We start from the raw sequence: 12,607 nt of genomic DNA, 5'->3' as shown, positions 1-12,607 counted from the left end.
TGTTATGGGCTGTAGACACCTGATTGTGTCTCCTTAAAAATCAAACCTAGTAATGAGTACCTTTCACGTCTTTGATTATCGAGTTAGGTGAGGAGTTGAAGAGTCTCGTGAATTCCCTTTAGCCTTGACCATTTCTATCCTTTCCTTATATGTTTTAAATCAAAATCATTTATTTCGTGTCCTTTAACCAAAATCAATCATTTCGTGTCTTTGTCAATCATTCATTTCGTGTCCTCTTTATAAAACGTCCAAACCAGTTTGTTTTGGTCCACAATCCTAGTCCAATTATTGTGTAGTTGGATGGGGATTGAAAAGAGCTTTCCAACGATATATTATAAGCCCAAATCCGACTTATAACGAAGAAGTCAAGGCCAAAATACTAAACCGAATCCAAACCAAGCCTTACCTACGACCCAATAACCATGTGAAGGGTCCATTAACCTTAACCTCATTCCTAAACCAATTAGGATTTATTAAAACCTTCTAGAATCCTCTAGAAAGATTGTTTTTTATCCTAAATCCCTTATAATTTATTATTAGCTTCTAGAATCCTCTATGGGGTTCTAATTTATCCTGTTTTTAAAAAGATAAAGATTTAAGAGTTTTTCATCGGATAAAACATTTATTTTTCAATGATACTAATCCCAATCAAAATAGAATACGTACGGATATTCGATTAACCCAATCCGATTGGGAATAGAATTCCGTACGGATTCAGTCTTTCCAAAACCCATCGTTGAGCGACAGCACATGGAAACTGTTTTACTTTGATTTGAATTATGACTCTATTCTGATCCTTCAACCCTTTTTATTTCCTTATAAATAGAGGTCGTTTCATCCCATTTTGAATCACCAACAATCATTATCTAATCCTCTCTCTAAGCTAAAAGTTTCACTCTCTCTTCTTTCTTGATTACTAGCCTTAGCCTAAACACATCCCAACACATCCAAACACACATCTTTTGATGCTCTCCCTAAGCAAACACCATACCTCCTTCACGAGCTTTGGATACTCCCAGCCAATCTCGAAATTGCCTTCGACCTCGACGTGAAAGGTTGATAGTTCTGAGGGTTTGGTCCCTAATCTATATTTCAATTTTTATTTGATTTAACCTTTCTTGAAGTTAATAATGTGTGTATTGTTTTGGTAGAAAGTGATACGAGGCATCAAAATAAGTAATTTGATTACTTAGTTATTCTTTCGATATAGAAATCATGTTAGGATGCTTTTGTGATTCCTAATATCATGTTAGGATGTTGATTTTGATTCCTAATATCATGTTAGGATGTTGATTTTGATTCCTAGTATCATGTTTAAGATAATGCTTTGATCATGATTTTTATTAGTGACATACTAGGGTTTGTTTTAATCCGTTTAGTATCATGCCTAGTATCTTACTAATCATGTTTTGATGATTTTTATGATGATGATGATTGATGTGTCAATAATTATGTTTCTTGATTATTCGTGATTGATTGCTATTTCTTCATCACGTCCTTCTTGCAGGTTTAAAGGGAATTTGTATTTGAAATCAAGCCTAATAGGATAATTAATAATTTGATTTAGGCTTAATATTATTTTAATTCAAGTGATCGCCCATAATGGATTTGATTGTGCATTAATAGTCAACCAACATAGATTAAACAAGTTTAGGGCTAACTTGTTGTATGTATGTTGATCGGAAAGCGCACATGAATATCATAAGAATTAAATAGAGGTCGATTTAGGGCGGGTTCAATCTCTTTTAGGTTTGATTCGTACCATCATCTCCGAATATTCAGTCATGGTTCCGGACCATTATGAAGTTAGCGATCTCCGTGATCGTGAATGGGGGTTTAACCTTCACATCTATGAACGGTTTACAAGTTCCTAAAACTTGTTGGCGACTCTTCTATCTCTAGTTTCCTTCCCTTTGGACGCCATCATACTTAAAAGCATGATCACAATGGGGCTCAAGGTTGATTATGAAAAATTCCGTACGTGGGCTTAATTAAAAATCATTGTACAGTGTTGCTGTATAGTGTAATAGTGTATGTTGTGTTGTTTATTTCTATTACCTTTTCCGTTTTTTTTATTTTTATTTTCGCTATAGAGGTGAGTTGTTTTTTAAAAGTTTTGGTTAAAGGAGTTGATTTTTTAAATTTTTGGTTAGAAGAGTGGTGAGATTAATGTGGTGGTTGTGAAAGTAAAGTTATACTTCCTTCGTTCTTTTTTACTTGACCCACTTTGACTTTTACACTATTCACCACCCTTTCCTTGACCGTATTTTGTGAATTATATATAAGGAAAAATATATTTTTATGTGGGATCTTGTTGAAATTGTCTCAATAAGTACTATCACAATATATAATTTTTACTTATAGAGAAGTAAAGTTATTAATGGTTAAAGTTATGCATCGACAAGCGTGATAAAAGAAACAGGTCAAGTAAAAAAGAACAGAGGAAGTAGTTCTGACAGTTAAAAATAACATGATCAAACTTAAAGGGACGGAATAAAAAGGAAAATTGGACAAATATAAAGGAACAGAAGAAGTACATGGTGATTGGGGCAAATTGATATCAATGTATATATGGTCCAATTGAAAAAGGAAACGTGTATGGAAAATCTTGATATCTATATATTATTATCCCATTGTCCATAATATCCATACAAGTTTTTCCCTACACACCCACAAGCCTACAACCTTATGCAATCACTATTAACACCCTCCTCTCCTTTATAATAACATCATCGTATTGCTTTTCATTTTCAAATTACTAAGAAGAGTTTACCCCAGTATGTAAAAATGTTCATTTTTATTGATACAACTTACAATGTTTAAATTACTATGTATCAGAATGAAAAGGAACGTTTATAAATGCGAGAATGTTTTAAGGTTTGATATAGTTCAAATTTAATTAGGTTCCTCTAAAAATATCTTTTTGTTCAGTTATATGACAATAGTTTTTTCTTTTTCTTTTTTTACAACGGTCCAAAAAGGAGGTTAGCTCCCAACATACTCAGGACAAAAGCAAGAAAATTCAAATCTCTTATCCAAACTTATACAAGAGCTAAAAAGGGGATTGAGGTTACAAACGCTATGAAATGTTTGACAATACAAATAAGGGGGCTGAGGATATCCATCACCAGATTTAGTCCTCAGCTGCTCCAAACTTGTTCCCTTGCGATTCTTGATCCTGTAAAAACGACTAGAATACCTTATACCTTTCTTGTTCTTCACCCTTGACTTGATTGGCCTTCCATTTTTTCTTGACGTGGCAGAGAACATGAAGGTGATGAGAGGTGGAGAGGACTGCACTTGATCGGGTTCAACATTCATGGGGTCTTCGTCGTTAGAACCTATATATTCTACTTCATTGAAATCAGTGGTAGTTAAATCTCTCTTAGGTAACTCGCTCCCCTCCTCGATATTCGTACCCTCATTGTTGCTAGAAGCTAGGCTACTAGGTAAATGATCATATAACTTCTCCAAGGCAACGCTGTTGGGCTTGGGAAGTCCAACAACGTGGCTGACCATGGTGGAGTCTAGGGTTCGCTTGGCCTTTTCCATTTGGCCCTTTATGTTGCGAAACCTCTTTTTTTGACCCACCATCCTATTGGGGAAGAGTAATGGTTCGGGAACTTTAGATTCCTTTGCCTAATGGGATTCTGAAAGCCCATCATAAGTGGTCTTTTCCTTCACTCGTTCAGTCATCCATGATGTAGCAGAATGTTTGCAGAAACTCAAGGTTTTCCCTTGACAGAGATTTGAATGAGACAAATCGAAAATCTTAAGGGACTGATTACTTCTTGATCTGTTGAGAAACATATGAAATTTCCTCGGTCCCTTGTCCTTAGCACGTCCAAAATCCTGGTTGATTAGAAAGCTAGCAACATCATCTTCCTCCTTTTCCAAAGAGGTAATAACATTGGATGTAGTGATAAGGCTCTCTACCATCTGAAAGGAATGGTGTCCTTCCAACAAGTGTATTATTCCGATAGAGGGTTCGGAATTATTAGAAAGCTAATTATTCAGTGAGGTCAAGTGATCGGAATGTATAGCTGGATGCCGCTTCCGATCAGTAATATTAATATATAATTAATATTACAGCTTAATCTTGACTGAACCCTTCGAGTCACACCCCAATCAAGTAACAGATCTGAGGCGACGAATCAATTCGAAGGATTAAATGAGTCATTAGAGTATTACGAATGAAGACGTCGGATATCGAGCTTAGAGCGTCAAAACCTAGCGTCATAAGTCGAGTCGAATTTAGAATTTGACGAGACGAGAAATCAAGCAAACGACAAGTTCAAGCTAAGTCGTAGCCTCGCATTGGCCTAGCCATGCGAGTGCTAGGCTAGCATAGGGCACCAACCGCATCGCATGGCTATGCCGCAAGCCAAGCATGCATGTGCGTGCTAAGCTTGCTGGCCAAGCATGCTTGCAGGGTTAGTGCGCCTAGTTGCTCCCACGCTAGCTCCAGCACGCATGGCTGAGCAACAAGGCCTTGGTGAAGGCATCGAGCAGCTGGCGCGCAAGGGCGAGCATAACCCCTCGCAAGCATCGCACCAGGTGCTAGCGTAGCACGCTAGACATCGCTAGCGAAGGATGCACCCAACAGCAGCCTGCTAGTAAGCGTGGAATGCGTGCTGGGCTGCTCGCACTTGCTGTCGAGCTAGCAGCGCCCAGCATAAGCAACGCAGCAGCAGCAGAAGCCCGCATGGCGTGCGTAGCCTGCTTGCTGTGCATATGCAAATGCGAGCTGGTTGGCAAGCCCAACCATGGTGCTAGGCGCCAGCGAGGCAGCCTTGGCAACCAAGGCAGGCTGCCAGGCAACTCATGCGTGTGCCAGCACATGCTCAAGAGCGGACCAGTTTTGGTGGGTTGCTTGGGGAGCAAGGGGAGTTTGGTCCCCCCCCCTTGTGGTCCTCACCTAACCCCCTTGCTCACTTCTTGACACTTGGCCTTTGTTGAATCACTTACATTTTGAATTTGATTTTTGAATTAAAATAAATTAAATAAAGTGCATTTTTACTAACTCTCCCACATTGATGGGAGATTGGAATTTAAGGCTCCCTTCCCTATAAATACCCATCATTTGGGATTGGGAAGAGACACTTGAGTTATGAATTTTAAGGGAACTTCAAGAAGAGAATACCTTAATTCTAATACTCTAAGTTTCCTTGGTCTAGCCCCAACTAAGCTTCGGGGTAGGGACCGTTTGGGTCGGGTCTCGAGGGTGAGAGTCGTTGGAGGCTTACGCATTTGCGGAGCTAACGCTTTCAAGTACGAGCTTTAGAAAGAGCGAAGCACGCGTCAAGGGTAAGATCTTCTTTTCTTCTTTCTCTCTCCTTGTTATTTAATTATGTGATTGTTAATTAATTAATATGCATGTTTAGTTACTTTAATTTGTGTGCGGATTTTGGGAGGGTTTCATTCCGCGTAGTGTCAAACACTACGAAACCCAACAGCGGTATCGGAGCCACGCTCATTTAATTATTGTAACTTATAATTAATTAAGGTGGTTTAAAATGGATTTAAATTTCTGGTTTTGCTTTCTAATTAGATTAGAAGCTCGTTTTAATTAGTTTTAATCCCGTATTTATACTAATTTTGGCTCAAGAACCCAGATTTCGACCCAAAAATAGTGAATTATGGGTGGAATCGATGTTCTAAATTGTTTTTGTCCCTCTTTGAGAACTGTCCAAAAGCCAAAATCCACCCAAAAACATGTTTTTTCGAGGGGGTTTTCGTTTTTGACGAAAAAAATTTAAATCTTTAAACCTTGATTAATTATGGCATGTTAATGTTAGATTATGTGTATGGTTACATCATTAATCTACTGCAATAATAACCCTTATTAAGCATGTTTATGAAGTCATATTTGGTGCTTAATTTGGTGAGTTCATTTTTCACATAAACTTGCAATTTCACATTTTTGCGAATTAATTGCTTCAAGTGTGAATGTTAATGGTGAATTTGTAATTTTGAAGTCCTTAAAAGTGTTAAAGATCCAATCTTTAATTGTTTATTTGGTTGGAACTTAACTTTCTAGATTCCATGTTGAACTAATTTTGGATTTAATCATGTTTGAGTTGATTAAAGTCTTGAAAGTTCAAAACTGGTGAATGAAATTTAATTAATCTTCATATTGGAAGACGTAATTTTTTAAGTTTACACAAATTAGTGTTGGAAATTTATCATTGGATGATTGTGTTTATTTTTCCAACCCCTTTAATTTTGTCAAATCTCATTATTAATTTGTGTTTAGTTAAATTAATTGTGAGTATAGCCCTTCAATTTTGTAGCATCAAGATGAACCAAAAATAATGTAAAGAATGGTTCTTTAATTGATTTTGGTTTGTGCACTAAAATTGAATTTATTTAAGTTGGACTTGATTTATTTTAATTTTTGCTCAAAATTGGTTCTAAAATAAATTTAGAATTAATCTTAATATCACACATAAATCGGGATAAAATCCCGAGCTTAGAGCATGAAAATCAAGGCAAAGACTGCCAAAGCACACCCTTCGGCTAGCTGGGCTGCTCACGCAGCCCACATGTGGCTGCCAAGGTGCGTGTGTAGGCTGCTCATGCCTCGAAGGTGTGCTGCTGTATGGTATGCTTGAGCTACGTGTACGCTTAGTGCTGTGACGTGGTGCGTGTGTGCGAGCTTCGTGCACGCTTGGTGCAAGCTCGGTGCGATGCGTGGGGTGTTGTGGTGTGCGGCAGTAGGCATCACAACCCCGCACAGCCTAGGACCTTTGAGGCTGAGTCTTGCTGATGTGGCCAGCATAACGCACGAGCGATGCTGTCAGCCACTCCCACGTGCATGGCGCAGCAAGGGGTGTGCGAGGGCAGCAGCCACGCATGGCAGCCGCGCTTAAGTGCCTAGAACACCGAGCCTCAGGGCTTGGTGCTAGGCACTTGGGCATCGTTGGGCTATTTGTTTTGCGATTTTTTTGCCGTTTTAATTATTTTATAATTTTAACGAGGCTAGGCCTCGGTTTTGCCGGCACTTGCAAAATAATTTGGCAAAATTTGGGTTAACCGGCTTAATTAATTGGATTAATTAAGTTGGATGCGGAATTTAGTGTGAGCTTCGTTAATTACTTGAGCTAATTTTATTGCGTTTTAATCACATAATCGGTTAACAACTTTGACTAGTTTTAATTAGGCGCGTTAATCGGATTAACCACCTAAGTTAGTTACTAGTTTGCGCGTGTTATGCATTGTTACTTGTTTTCATTGTAAAATGCATGGGCCATTCACATATAGTGAATGGATGAATGGAATGTATATTCTATCATGGGTTTAATGAAAATGGCAACTAGTGGGGTCTGATTAGGATAGTAAATACAGACTGGGATCCTTTATGTATTTTTGTAAATCTAAATATTGTATGCATACCGTTGCGTCTTTTTGTACCTTAATATTTAGATTAGTCCTTGTCATAATAACTAGTAGTTGCATATTTGGTGGAGATGTCTCGAACACGATATTTCTAAGAAGAAAAGCCAAGAGGATGCATCAAAGAACCTTGAAGACTCGAAGACTCAAGGCGTCATGCTAGTTGCCAATTGCATCTTTTACTTATGTTTTCTATTTATATAATTATGTTTATAAATGAATGAATGGTATGTTAGATGCATTTTTAGGATTTCGAGTGTTGCGATGATTTATTAAGCTCACTTAAATCAACGAACATAGAAACCCTAGGTCCCTATAATATTGAGCCAAATTTGCCATTCCAAGAACAACACTTACCAAACTAATGCGCATAGTGATGGGCTACGCCAAAGCAAAGCATCACTACTTCCCTAGGAACGTAAAGTATACTAGGTATACGAGTTGATCTTGGTTAAGCTCAACGATATCAGTAAGGAGTCCTTAGATGTCGTGGCAATGGAGATAAAACGTCAAGAAAGCATTAGATGCGACGTTGTATCGAACAAAGAGTAGCTTAGAGCTATTAGCAATTAGATTTCTTACCTTAAAATATTAAGTGTTAAGACAAGCCAAAGCATGCTTAATCACTTTTTGATTTTTGGGATCTTGGAATCGTTTTATTCTCACCAAAAGGGGACAAATATTAATGCGTGGATAAGACGCTCAATAAGATTGAAAAATTTGCATGTATGCTTTAAATATCAAACTTATTGGTTTTATGAATGGTTTTTCATTTCGAATTCTTTCAATTGTAGAATCATGTCTGCTAATAACAACAACAACAACCTTATGTGCCTGGAACTCCCAGACAAGTTGACATTTAGCCTAAACTTGGTTAACTTCAAGGAATGGGAAGAGGAACTCCGGAAAACTCTTTGGAATTGTTCCATGGAGTACATTCTTGATACTCCCATTCCAAGCTTCTTCTCTAAAGGGAATCATGAGTGATGAGACTCATGATGCATGGTCTTCCGATTGCAAGAAAGTCTCATGACTAATGGCTAATTCCATCCCGGAAGAATGGAAGGAAAATTTCTCCTATTTTTCGGACACGTTCCTTAAAGTACTTGAGGACATTGTTAATGTGAGAGTCGCCAAGAGTTTCAATGGAAACTATGATGGACTTGTGTTTGATGTGACTAAGTCACCCTCAAACATGAATATAAAGCCACCGGAAGAATGTCGCCTTGATGTGATGGTACTGACTTGGGTTGATTTGCCCGAAGGTTACACACCTATCAGTTGCAAATGGATTTTCAAGTTGAAAATTGACAAAGATGGAAATGTATATGTATACAAACCTAGATTGGTGGCAAAAGGTTACAGGCAAATTCACGGCGTTAATTATGATGAAACCTTTTCGCCAGTCGCCATGCTTAAGTCCATCCAGATTATCCTAGCAATTGTCGCATATTATGATTATGAAATATGGAAAATGGATGACAAAACTGCCTTCCTTAATGGGATTTTAGAAGAAACTGTGTACATGACACAGCCGGAAGGTTTTGTTGATCCAAGCAATGTCGGGAAGGTATGCAAGCTTAAGAAGTCCATTTTATAGATTAAAGCAAGCAAGCAGAAGTTAGAATCTACAATTCGATGAAGTCGTTAGTAAGTTTGGTTTTATCAAGAATCCAAAGGAGTCTTGTGTTTACAAGAAGGTCAGTGGGAGTGACATCTCATTCCTCATCTTATATGTCGATGAAATATTGCTCATTGGAAATAGGATTCTAATGTTAGAGTCCGTAAAGGCCTGCCTTGGAAAGTGCTTTCCAATAAAGGACTTGGGAGAGGCACAGTACATATTAGGCATCAAGATCTATCAGGATAGATCTAAAAGGATGATTGGATTGAGCCAAAGTACTTATATTGATAAGGTACTAGCACTATTCAACATGGAAGGGGCCAAGAGAGGGCACATACCCATGTCACATGGTATAACTCTCAGCAAGAAGCAGTGTCCACAGACACCTGATGAGCGAGAGAGGATGAATCAGATTCCATATGCTTCGCTTATTAGATCGATCATGTATGCCATGATATGTACTAGGCCGGATGTATCGTATGCCTTGAGTTCTACGAGCCGATACCAATCAGACTCAGGAGAGGCGCATTGGATTGCAGCAAAGAATATCCTAAAGTAACTGAAAAGGAACAAGGGTAAATTCCTGGTATATGGTGGATGTAATTATTGGTTATTGAAGGTTATATCGACGCAAGCTTCCAGACTGACAGAGACGGCTACAAGTCGCAGTCAGGGTACATATTCTGTCTAAATAGAGGAGCGTTTAGTTGGAAGAGTGTTAACCAAAGCACTACTGCAGATTCTACCACTGAAGCCAAATACTTAGCAGCTTCAGAAGCAGCTAAGGAGGCAGTTTGGATTCGTAAGTTCATTAGTGAACTTGATGTTGTGATAACAATGGAGCTATTGCTCAGGCCAGGGAGCCAAGGGAACATCAGAAGGTCAAACATGTCAAGAGGCGATTTCAAATGATAAGGGAATGGAAGTCCAAGGGTGAAATCAGAATTTGTAAGATTGGAACGGACGACAATGTAGCCAATCCACTCACTAAACCTTTGCCTCAAGTGAATCTGTAACACCCTAGAAATTTCTTTCCTTTAAAAACCCAATTTTACCCTTTTAAAATACGAAGAAGGAAAATCTAAGACATTACCGCCACCGTGATAACGGCTAAGGCTAACATCAAAGTCTCACACAGCGGAAGACTATCTTTGAAGCCATTTAAAAATCAAGTCAACTTTAAAAGGTCAAACCAAAACAAAAGTAAAAGTCAAACAAAGTCAACCTACAACTTGGAACCATTGTAGGCCCTTAGAACCAAACCATACTTAAAACCTTTGCATTAGTCTCATGACCAATATAAATAAATAATATTTAAAGCAAATAAAACACATCACATTCCTATGAGAACTAAGCATGATTCGCTCTTCACTCATGCCCTTCATGAATATGCTTCATCACCTGTAAAGTTTCTCTCTACTTGTCCCCACTACTCGCCATTAGAAATGGGTCGTCGTAGGGCCAAGGTAAAGACAAGGCCAACAAACATGCAAACACACAATCAGCAAAGCTGAGTACATAAGCTTAATAAAAACACACTAACATGCTTTCATCCTATCATCACCCAACTTACCGTGTTGCACCTATTTACAAGCACACAAGACACTCAACACCTAACTAGACAATAACCAGTCCAATTATTTAGCTTGATTACGCATCGAACGGGTTTCCCCTATAACCTGCCCCAATAAAGGGGGTACTAACACGGGAGCTAACCGTGAAAGTATAAAATAAACCACTTGTAAGTGGCGGAATTCCTGCGCATAATAAAAAGGAATATACAGCGTCCTGTACTCCCAGTAGAAGTTATGGTTAAATATAAAACCCCATAACTCCCCCCATATGTTCATACTCAAGGTATATATGTTCCAAGAATTTTGGTGCGTAATCTCTTTCACTTTACGTTGTTTACATATGTTTAGACTTGGTGATGACTCTCAAACCATAACACAATCAAACGTTATACTTCACTCAACCAATCAAACATACCAATTTAATTCTTGAATAATTAGTGACCACATAAATTTGTAGTTGAACCCTTTTTAAATCTACCTCAGTGTCAGAGACACCTTAAACGCATAATGCGCCACAAAACCTATCTCTCGGTGTTTAAAACACCTTAAGTGCACTTGGGCACCAAACTATAATTTAATCCTCGTGTACATAGACACTTAAATAACTCCTTCCTCATGCTTATAGCATTTATGAAAATTATATGAACCATAATAAAATTCCTTTTCCATATTCCAAACCAAATTAAACACTCAGTTTAATTAAACATGCTTTCTAACATGCCAATAATAAAAGTGTGGTTCATATCCAACATGCCAATATAATTAATTCCAATCACCAATTCACCATGAATAATTCATACATCACAAATTATTCACCAACATCAATCCAATCAACAAATTCCAACCAACTCCTATCATGATACTACTTGGAATTAATTAAACAAAGCCTAGCATGCTTCTACATATTCAAGTAATTACTAAGCACGCGAACGTACCTTGAATATGATCTCAAAATCGCCGAGACTAAATAAAATCACTCACTTGGCAATCTCCTACAAACCAAAATTACAAAGAAGTATTAATACCTCTTTCACACAAATTTCAAGCAATATATACTCTCTTTAAATCACTCATAAACCCTCTAAAATAATTTGAAATTTAACTTAAAACCCTTACTTTTATTCCCAATTAATGGGTAATTAAAAATCCTTTTAAGAAACTTAATTAAAGCTTATATATAAAAATTCCAGCATTATTAAAACATCTTAAATTGTTGTAATTAAGTTTTAAAACACCTATTCCAATAATTTAAATCACCTACAATCAAATCCCATCAATAAACATTAATTTAGAAACCTAGGGTTTTCAATTTAGGGCTTTTTAATTCAAAACCAAAATCTGGAAATTTATATACAAAATACTTGTTATTAAACATCATAGAATCACCACAAAACCCAAAAACAATAATTAAATTTAGGTAGAGTTAATTAAAACCAAAATCATCATAATAGTTTTTTTTTTTGTAAACCACCGGTGCACAACCACCAAGGCTAGCTGCCGCCGCCGCCTGGTGGTTGTTGCTGCCGGCGAGTGCTAGTGGTGGTGGCCGCCGGCCTGTGGTGGTGTGTGGTGGCCGGCCGGTGTGTGTGGTGATTAAAAAAAATAACATAAATTAAAATTAAGGGAAGGGGAAAAATTAAGGAGAAAAGAAAATAAGAGGAGAGAGAGAGTTTACCTTTAGGTGCACTCCACCTTAGGCATATGATGGGTATTTATACACCCTCTCAATCCCTCCTACTTAAAAATTCCTTTACTACCCTTAATGATCCATTTCCTAGTCAAACTTGTATTTTGACTTTCCATAAATATAATTGACTTTAAAATTTATCTTTTTATAAAATAATATGCCCCAATATTTTTAAATCACGAAATAAAATAGTTTCAAGATTATTAAATAATTTAAAATACACTTTTAATAAAAATCATTCTTTTTAAATTAATGAAAAACCCTAAATAATTCATTTCAAATTATTTAAATACTTTTAAGAAAATACTTATTTAAATTAAAATACGT

This window comes from Chenopodium quinoa, unplaced genomic scaffold (genome assembly GCF_001683475.1).
Source record: "Chenopodium quinoa cultivar QQ74 unplaced genomic scaffold, ASM168347v1, whole genome shotgun sequence".
NCBI classification, from domain to species: domain Eukaryota; kingdom Viridiplantae; phylum Streptophyta; class Magnoliopsida; order Caryophyllales; family Amaranthaceae; genus Chenopodium; species Chenopodium quinoa.
This window is presented reverse-complemented; position numbering follows the sequence as displayed.